We start from the raw sequence: 10,766 nt of genomic DNA, 5'->3' as shown, positions 1-10,766 counted from the left end.
TTATGGCTGCCATATGTAGTCCATTTATCACTGGGTTTGTTTGAATTCCCTTTAAAATGAGACAGGAGCAGCAGAGGGACGGACAGAAACACACACACACAAATACCTGAATTAAAATTGAAAGAAAGTATGTGTGTGTGTGTGTGTGTGTGTGTGTGTGTGTGTGTGTCGACTATCAAATATTTCCATCCTATAGACAGAACGATAAATGGACATACATAGAACCATTAATCAACAGACAGAATGAGACAGACAGACAGACAGACAGACAGAATGACAGACAGACAGACAGGCAGATAGATAGATAGATAGACAGACAGACAGCCAGATAACAGCCAGATAGACAGATAGATATATACAGCCAGACAGATAGACAGGAAATATAGACAAGGGACTTTGAAGAAAATCAAGGTTTCACTTTATTATCACTACATAATTCCCATCCATTCATGTTATTTCATAGTTTTACTGTCTAACTCCACTGTTATTCTACAGCATGAAACCAGTAATAGTACTGAATGGTTTTGAATGGTCCCAGGGACTGACTTGCTGCAGTTGATGATGATGTCCTCGGGACGGATGTGGCGCTTCAGTTTGCCGATCTTAGGATGATCCCCGCGGCCGCAGAACAGACCCGGCGGCTTGATCCGGAAGTTCCCGATGCGCTCCCTGTGATTGTCCATGACGCAGTATCCATACTCCTGCAGAATGCGCTCGTTCTCTTCTTTGATTTTCTGTAGAAACATGACAAATTGATCGACTGAATAATAGCTGAAATATTTCTGTGTGTGTGTTTGCGTAGATTCAGGTGCAGTGACACACTAACCAGTTTCTCCTCTTTTGACATCTGTTTTCTGGCCTCGGATTGTGCTTTAAAGTACTCGTGCATCTCAGTGAAGTCACATTTCTTCAGCTCTGTGATCTTTGACTTCTCCTCTGATGTCATTTCCTTACAAGAAACATTTGTGAGACAATATATCTGTAAGAACAATTTCAAATGTTTGCACATTTCCAGCTGCTGATAAAACTATTCCTTTAAAACTGGCATTTGTGAACAGTATACTGACAGCAGTAATGTGTTGAAAAGTGTGTTACCTTCCTCCAATCTTTAAAGAAGTTCTTTCTAAATATGTCTTTAGTTGTGTATTCATGGTCAAGCATTTTTGCATAAAACGTGGCCACTTCCTCTGCGCCAGGGCTCAGTTTCATGGCCTTTCCTGTGGACCACATGATAATTATCTCAACATCTGAAGATATCCTCATCATACACCACAATATACACTCATCGTGCATGCTGATACTATTTCTTTTTTTAGAAATGGACTATTTGTGACATTTATTTTTGTCTTTTCTAATTAATGTTATCTCTTTTAAAAAGCATACTAGGTAAACTGAACCTAGTAAAAAAGTAATATATTTAAAATAAATAAGTATAGTTCAAATCTATTAACATATTTACTGACATGTCGCTCAAGACTTAATAAAAATTATAATTATACTTTATTTGGAGTATCACTTGTGCACAATGCACATTTCTTAATATTAAGCCTAAAATGTGTTTAAATGTCACTATTAATAAGAACTGTACGATCTTTAAATGCAAGATATTTAAAGTGTACATGAAGTATAGTTCCACTTTAGCACAATCACATATACTAAGCATATCTTTAGTTGGACTTCAGCACAATTAAAGTGCATTAAGTACAAAATTAGTTGTTCCAGTTTAGCAGACTTTAAGTATACCAGCTTAGTATACCAAAAGTACAATTGCAGGGTATTTTTTATTAAACACAGAAATATGTAAATGTATCTGTAGTATACTTAGCATGAAATAAATGTATTTCAAATACATTTTAGTATATTAATTTTTCACTAGGGTATAAATGAAGGCATCTGGAAAAAAAAAAAAATAAAAATCCTCAGCGCTAAACATTTAACAGGAAACAGCACTTTTTACAGGCAAATTAACTTAAAGTAATTGTATTGGTTGTAAAAAAAAAACAACAAAAAAACATTATTGGTCAATCTGTAATGATTTTAGGATAGTATTGTGTAGTGTTTTTGAGCAGAATATGATAGCGGACAGGTGGCGGGGTCAAAGGTCAACACTCCTCACCATCATAATAAAACCTGATATGGTCTGGCAGGGGTTCATACGGCGGGGGAAACACGGGCCCTTTATGCTCCAGAAACCTCCATTTGGAGCCATCTGTGCATTTCTCCTCTTCCCACCTGAGAAACAGAGGAAGACGCAGACAAACATCGCAGAAAAGACCAGAAGCATTTTACATTGTTTTAAAAGTACAGGTTTGTCTCAATTATGTCTCACCATTTCCACTTCTCCTCCGGCTCGTTTTTGGCTTTCCTCTTCCCTCCAGTGGAGTCTTTCTTGACCTCTTTGGTCCTCTTTTTTGGTTTCTTTTCCTGGACGGGTCAGATCTGACATGAGTAGCAATCCAAAGCCAAGTAGATAGTTCAGGAGAAAGAGTGATGCATACCTCCCTCTCCTCATAGTCACTGTCCTCCTGTTTACGTTTTTTCACTTTCTTCTCATTGTCCACTTTTACCTTTTTGGGTTTGTGTTCATACCTGCTTTACAAACAGAAATATTATGGGTTTAGCAAACGAGTGCATGTGCTGTGGCTGATGGGAATTGTTCCGTATTGCACATACTCGTCTTCATCCCGCTCTCTCTTGAGAGGTTTCTCATGTCTGATGGGCTGATGATAGCCTTTGTCCTCTTCCACTTTAATTGACAGAGAGCTGAAACAACACATAAGCCGTGGGATGCGTCATTTTAAATAACATTTCTTTTTTTTAATTACACCACAGGTCAAATTTATCCAAAAGGCCTGAAAGATTACAAAGTGAAAAACCTGAAATGTTTATCTTGGTACATATATAAAATAACAGAAAATGTATATTTTCCAATATGCAAATCAAAACACTGTAACTTATAAAAGAGGAACATCGCTTGTCTTACCTTACAAAGCCGTTCTCTTTATCTCGATATTTCCCATCAGAACTATGAAACTTCACAAAAATACAAAGACACACCCAAAACAAGATTTATAAATGTTCAAATAGACACATTATTTCATTCATTATATGTTGTAACGGTCTGGCATGGCACAAATAAATCGACCTTTTCTTCTTTTTGCTTTTCTTTGTGCTTAAGCCGCTCTTTTTCTTTCTCTCGATGCTTCTTCTCAAAAGAGTTTCTGTGTTCACTGTAAAACAAATGAAAAAAAGATGAGTTTCTGCTGTAGGACACTAGATAAATGAAATAAAAAGAATCACCTGTTGCCGTTCTTCGAGTTTTCTCGCTCCTTGTCTCTCTTGTGCTCTTTGTGATTGTGTTCTCTGTCTTTATGTTTGTGTGAATCTGAGCCAAAAACAGCGAGAAAACCAGACAGGTTTAGATTCAGCGATGCCATGAATCTCAATGAAATTCATAATAATTCATTTGAATTAAAGGAATAGTTTGCCCAAAAATGAAAACTTGCTGAAAACTGACTGACCCTCAGGCCATCCGAGATTTGTTTCTTCAAATGTAGCATTGCATCATTTGCTCATCCTCTGCAGTGAATGGGTGCCGTCAGAATGAGAGTCCAAACAGCTGATAAAAACGTCACAATAATCCACAAGTAAGAAAAGCTGTGTGTCTGTAATGAGAAACTCCATCATTAAGATGTTTTCAACTGTTGTTTCCAGCTAAAATATAATTGCTTTCTCCAGTGAAAAAGTAATCTTGTGTGAATCAGGAGAGAAATATGCAGATTGAAAACAGTCCAGAACAGTTCAAAACTAGTGTGTGGGTGGATTTTGTTGTGAGACGACAACAGAAGTTTTTACAAACAAGACGCTTCTCAAGACACTAACTAGGGCTGCCCCCTAATAGTCGACTAATCGTTAGTTGACCAGAAAGGGCTTGGTCAACCAAAATTTCACTTAGTCGCAGAAAAAAAAAATCCACATTGGCGAAGTCACGCAGATCGTTAACGGCTGGTCTATGTGGTAATACACTTGCTCTTAAAATACTCCGTCATTTTTGCTCATACAGATACGAGTAATACATCTTTCAAATCTGTAAAGACTTTACGTTTATTTGTGTGCACTCACAATAACAACAAAACAATGTGCTTTTGTAAAATAATGAAAGCAAACATGATACGCTTTCTGCCGTCTCGGTCTCTGTGAACTTGAGCGCGAAACTCCGTGTATATCTTTACCTTACAGACATTAAAAATGTATCTATAGAGAGTGAAATGTCTACTTTGAAATGAACTAATTGATTATGTAATCCGTGTGAAACATGCAGACAGGCGCAGCAGTACTGCGGAGTCAGTGTCGCCAAATTCATCTCTTAAACCCGAAACAAAGAAAGCACTAGTTTATCAGTGAATTATTAAAATGTTAATGCAGTCTCCTTACTGTTTTTCCCTGACACATACATAACCATTACTTCCGCCGATGTGCTGTGGCAAGCTTTATTCGTGCGCTTGAGTGCTTATTAGGCTACGTAGGCAATTAAAGGCTCATAATAATGATTTAAATGGTTTATTAATAAATGTGCGATTAGTCAACTAATGCTTAAAATGAACAACCACTAGTCGACCAGAAAAATCCTTAGTCGAGGGCAGCCCTAACATTAACTGATGGACTGGAGTGGTGTGGATTACTTGTTTTTATCAGCTGTTTGGACTCTCATTCTGACGGCACCCATTCACTGCAGAGCATCCATTGCTGAACAAGTGATGCAATGCTATATTTTGGGTGGCCTAGGGGTGAATACATTTTCAGCAAATTCTCATTTTTTGGGTGAACCTTTAATATAACATTAGTAAAAGCAATTGGCACAGTGATACACCCCCCAAATGTCAGTGATAAGCAATTACTTGATACAATATCATGTAACTGGCATAAATGAAACTATTTCACACTACATGATGCTACATCATAATAACAATTACCAGTATATTGCGTTGTTATTATAGGATTTTATTATAGGATTTGTGTTGCAATTCTTAACTAGCAATAAATACCAGAAAGGTACTTTGGTACCCTGTTGCACCACATAAACGCCATAGTATATGAATATGGTAATCATAGATTATGATAGCATATATTGAGTAAGTGCACCCATTACACTTATTAAGATTTTGGACACTTTTAATTTATATTTTAATCATTTACACAGAAAAAACACGGACAAAATGAAAGATCCGTCTTTTGTATAGTCAGTTGTATATGCCTATTTTTTTGCAATTGTCTAGCAAGTCATGTCAATTAATAACTGATTATTTATTTTTATTTATTAGTTTCAGTTGAGAAAACGAGCAATAAGCCTAGATAACATCATATAATTTAATTCTTCATCATGGAATTTTTTTATATATATAATTTTATCCTGGTCTTCCATTTCTAGTCAGCTTCTCAACCGCATTACACCTAGCAAATTTCTCAATCAGAGACAAGGTTAGATTGAAACATCAACTCTGATGGGCATAAAACACATTATTACTTAGTGCATGCATCACAGAGTTAATATATACTTACTGCAGTAAAACAGCACATCAATGATCTGGTCATGTACAAACACATTCAATTCTTCATGTGCAACTTGCTTTTGTGCTACTGTATCATTTAAGAGCACCTGAAAAATGTAAGACCACCATGAAACATGGAAAACGTCATGCTTTGGCAGTGCACTAGGCAAGGCAAGTTTATTTATATAGCACATTTCATACACAATGGTAATTCAAAGTGCTTTACATAAAATAAATGAAAAATAATAATAAAAAAAAAAAAACAATAAGACAAGGAATTTAAAACTTTGAAAATGATTTTTTCACTAGATCGTGAAGCCAGTCCAATGACTGCATGGGGTTTGTCTGCCAGTGTGGTGTCGTCTGCTGCTCATCTTAGGAACCACACTCAGTCTTGGGTTTTGATGCCAGGAGATACACTTTATTACATCATCAATGAGAATAAAGCGGAGATGCTCTCTGCAGCGAAACATCTCCAGAATGATCATCTTGTCTTCTTTTTATACAGTTCTGACTTTAAGGCGTGGGGTATATATTCCATAGTTTTCCATACATAGAATGGTTCCTTTGTGCATACAATTCTCCCTAACCATTTAACCTTTTCAAATCATGTCATTATTTGTTTAATTTTATTTATTTGTGTGTGTGTGTGTATTCACATAGCACGTGCCAAAACTTTTATCAGGTTTATACCATTCCGATGAAGTAAAACATTCTAAAAAAAAAAAAAAAATCTAAATATTTGGTCAAAAATGACCGAAGAGCAAATGAGGGTTAAAAATAAGCATACTTTCCAAAAAACTACTAGAAATAGCTCAAATAATGTAACTTCCCGTATAATCACTGTTTAACATCAGTCCTAACTTGACTTCGGCTACTCTAATAGGCTTGAAATAAAACCAGAACTCAAAGTGACAAATAGATCAACTAAACAAAAAAGACGCAACAAAAAAAAGTGCTTTTTATTCCATGGTTTAAAGTGGGCAGGATATATAGGCTTATGGGTGACCTGATAGCATCACTGTTCACCACAATATACATGTTTTTCAGGCAGTTTGAAGGAGTGTTTAGAGAGTAATATCAGCGTACAGGAGTTTCAACAGGGACTGTAAAGCAAGATAAGATGCATTTTGTAACCTTCATTTTGTGTCCACCTATATCATTGGTCTCAAACTCAATTCCTGGAGGGCCACAGCTCTGCACAGTTTAGCTCCAACTAGCTCCAAATCACACCTGCTTGGAAGTTTCTAGTAATCCTGAAGACCTTGATTAGCTGGATCAGGCGTGTTTGATTAGGGTTGGAGCAAAACTGTGCAGAGTTGTGGCCCTCCAGGAATTGAGTTTGAGACCAATGACCTATATACTGAATGATTACCATATTCATATAACCCAAACCATAGTATTACCATGGTAAACGCCAGGAAATATGCCAGGTATACTACATGACAGCACTTTTATATTAATGTTACTAACCATAGTTTTGGCCAAACACCAGTGAGATACCACAGTTGTGGCTCACAGAAATGACAGAGATATAGCAAAAGCTTCTTTCATATTACTGTATTATGGCCAGCTGGGGTTTGGTGGGAACACATCTGCTTACCATAGTGAGCTAGTAGTGACAGTGCTGCACATTATCGTTATTAATGCTACCGTCTCAAAGAAACGCTGCTTATGTTCAGAGAAAAGAAGATGGCGCAGAGACCAAGTCCTCACGCAGCCTTTCCTCACTTTCAGCGCCCAAATTCAGCCCGTTAGCCTTCGAAACCGACACGATGACAGGCGTTTTCCGCTAATCGATCTACCTCTCTACACGAATGTGATCTCGGTGTGAGGTATTTCAGGTGTTAAGTGTGATTTCACAGCGCTGTTTTTGAACAATAGACGGCAGTGAGCGCAGCGGACAGGACATTTCTGCTTCATCTCACTGTGTTTAACCGTCATGAGTGCTTCATCTCTTCATACCGCTGTAAAAACACTTACTGTAGTCCTCAGACCCAGACTGCATCTGAAACACACATTTATACAGCATTTGAAGATATTAGGTTACATGTCAATAACACAAACGCATACAATCAGAAAATATTAGCACGTAAAGTTGGCGTTGGGCCACTGCAATGTTGTCCTTTTGCGTGCAATCTTAACTTTTCGTTTGTAAAGTTTACTGCAATCACGGAGCATGTTTATTGCAAATATATGCAGATATGTCCTGCGAGAATGGTTCAATATAGAGAACATGCTAGAAAGTGGTACCTGGTGCGGTTTGCGTGCATGATCTCCACTCATGTTGAGACTCTGAGGATGAAGAATGTGATGATGATGATGATGATGATGAAGGAGTTAGCTGGGAATGATGAAGCGTTTGGAAAAACACGCGATTCATAACACTCTCCGAACCACAGTATTATGTATTACGTAAACACAGTATTATAACCTCTATCGATGACACCGAAATGTGTGTGTATCTGGTATTCCCTGCATTACGGGGAACAAATAAGGATAGTAATACCAGTAAATTTTGTCAAAAAATACTATAGTAATTTATAGTATCTTCTTTTGTGTTCACCAGAAGAAAGAACTTCATGCAGGTTTAGAACAACCTGTCAAATTATGACAACATTTTCATTTTTGGGCGAACCATACCTTTAAAGTGACAGACACATCTGTGCTTCTAAAGGTATCGGCCTATTGTTTTATTAAAATTTGGACAGTCTGTTAATATAATATTCCATACATTATCAGAGCTCGGTAGACATAATTATTATTTTTTTAGACATGATTAGACAGATGAATTAACAGATTATAATTAATGTTAGACCCTATTTATTAATTTATCATTTATATTAATCATAAATATATACATAATAAATAATCATATATGTCATATACAATTTGGCATTTTAAAAACGTTTAAAAAATGCTAAATTATTTAGATAAAAATGGGACAAATAATTGCATAATAATGTAGTCCTAATTTTATCAAATGAATAAAAAAAAAAAAAATTCATCCCATCCAGGTAACAGCTGCAGAACTGTCAAAAAAGACTAAGAATAATGAATAATTATAATCAAATTTAAAATAAGAATATTAATGTGTTCTGTTGCAAGTTTACATACTTGAGCATGTTTTCTCATGCTTTATTGTTGAGCTATGAGTTCCTCACTGATTATTTGTGTCCTTGGGGGGGTGGGGGGGTGAAGGTGGCAACCCTAATCGCTACGCAAAGGCTGCGCGTGCTCGTGTTTTTGGAGAGAAGCAGTACAGCTGTATCGGTCTTTTATAAATCTGATCAAACTAAAGACTCTTCTGAGACATGAAGGATACAATATACTACTGTACTGAAGATTAACATGAGATTGGCAGAAACTATGTGTGTTATGTCCCATTTAATGTCCTCTAAACTAAAATTATTAGTAGTTACAGGGCTCCAGGCACCAAAGGTAGTGGAACTCTATTGTATTTGTACTGTTTTTCCATTTCTTTTTCTGCCCTAAACATGCCTGTGCCTCAGAGACTGAGGTTGTAGGCCCCGTCCCAAATCATGTGCACTTGCATTCTTGCTGATTTGTTGTTGTTTTTTTTACAATGGGCGCAGTGCGAGCATGTCCATTAGGCCCAAACAGACCGGGGTGTCCATTTGTCATTTTAGGTTTCAGAAGGCTGCTCACCCTGAGTGGTTATGACCTACATGAGACTGTATTTTTGGTGAGAATCGGCCACAAGGTGGCTCTAGGTGTGCCACATTTTCTATCCAAATTACACAAGAGGAAACCAAAGATGCCTAGCAGTACACACATCACGTGAACGGAGTTAAAAACACTTGAAAAGACACATGACAATGTATTGTATCCCTGAACTGTCTCATGAGCCACTGCTTGGACTCAATGACTGACACAAGCGGCTGTTTCTTGGCTTAATGCAGAGGAACTCTGTGCTATTACAGCTTGAGTTTAATTATCACAGATTTACTTGTATGGTGCATTTAAAGTTTGTAGGAAATGTAAACAGTTATTAAAAACTAAAGTATAAACCGCTAAATGGCAAGGGGTCTAGTAGCTGTATTTTACTCTGGGGTCTCTGAGGTATTTGTTAGAACACACCTGACAGGTGTCAGACACCTCAGGTTCGTTGCGGCTCGAGAGAGAATTCCACGAGTGACGTCACACGCACTTAGAGTGCGTCATTGTGACGTCACTGAGATTGGCTATAAATATGGAGCGTCTCGCTGGTTACATGGGCATCTGACAGTAGCAGCTCCTCACCTAAATTTAGGTGGGGCAGATTCTGGGTCGTAGCGCTAGTTTATAATAAACTCAAGAAAGTTTATGCTTCATAGTCTAATCGCTGAACACATGCGCGCGCACACTTTTTGCAGAGATCCAATGTCTTGTTATTCAGGCCTGTAGGCGGCACGCTAATGTTGATTGACAGGCACGAAGGACACAGACACAGACACACTCACAGACACAGACAGACACAGACAGACACACACATAGAATGCTATAAAATTATTGTCTCCGAATGTTGATTAAGAATGTAGAGGAATTTAAGAATGTAGAGGAAAACATAAATCAAACACAACATAAAGGCTTTTCACGTGAGCACTTAAAACTAAAGGATTAACACTTTAATTAATTTAAAACACTACTCCACATAGAAAAACAGACATTCTAGCTAGTTACTGACCTGATGCAGACACATATAGCAGAATCTGACTGAAATCGTCCTGATCTGAAGCGAGATAAGTTAACGTGAAAATAAGCAGGGCAGTCTCAAAACTGCCCAAATGGCTCTCAATTAGAGCGTGCTGCAGTTCCACGTTTCACCACAGATTTACATTGTACAAGGTGTGGGGCGCTGTTGAGTTCGGGCTTGCGATGAATTTTAATATCTTGTGCATTTTACTACTTAAAATTCCGAAGAAATATTTGTTGCAGCACGCTGAACACATTTATACAGTTTCTTATTTATTCAGTTTATATAGAGGTCTATGTTTTGTGTGAATTACAGACGATGCCTGGCATCTGAGTTAGACAGCTATTATTATTATTCGTTTTTATTTTTTCATTATTATTTTTACTTTATTTATTTTGATGGATATGTGGGATAGGGTTAGTTATGTTGTCTTATTAATTATTATTATTATTATTAATTTTTTTGGATGGATGGATGGATGAATGGGTGGGTGGGTTGGTTATCTTTTTTCTTTCTTTTTT

At 37.1% G+C, this 10,766-nt stretch overlaps 1 pseudogene; it reads right to left on the bottom strand.

The window, feature by feature from the left end:
• The window catches only part of LOC107663199 (DNA topoisomerase 1-like), a 15,634-nt pseudogene extending 7,799 nt beyond the window's left edge, over nucleotides 1-7,835 (bottom strand).
• Between the last annotated feature and the right edge of the window lie 2,931 nt (nucleotides 7,836-10,766).

This window comes from Sinocyclocheilus anshuiensis, unplaced genomic scaffold (genome assembly GCF_001515605.1).
Source record: "Sinocyclocheilus anshuiensis isolate Anshui unplaced genomic scaffold, SAMN03320099.WGS_v1.1 scaffold2253, whole genome shotgun sequence".
NCBI lineage: Eukaryota > Metazoa > Chordata > Actinopteri > Cypriniformes > Cyprinidae > Sinocyclocheilus > Sinocyclocheilus anshuiensis.
The sequence above is the reverse complement of the archived record's forward strand: the minus strand, read 5'-3'. Positions and strand labels throughout refer to the sequence as shown.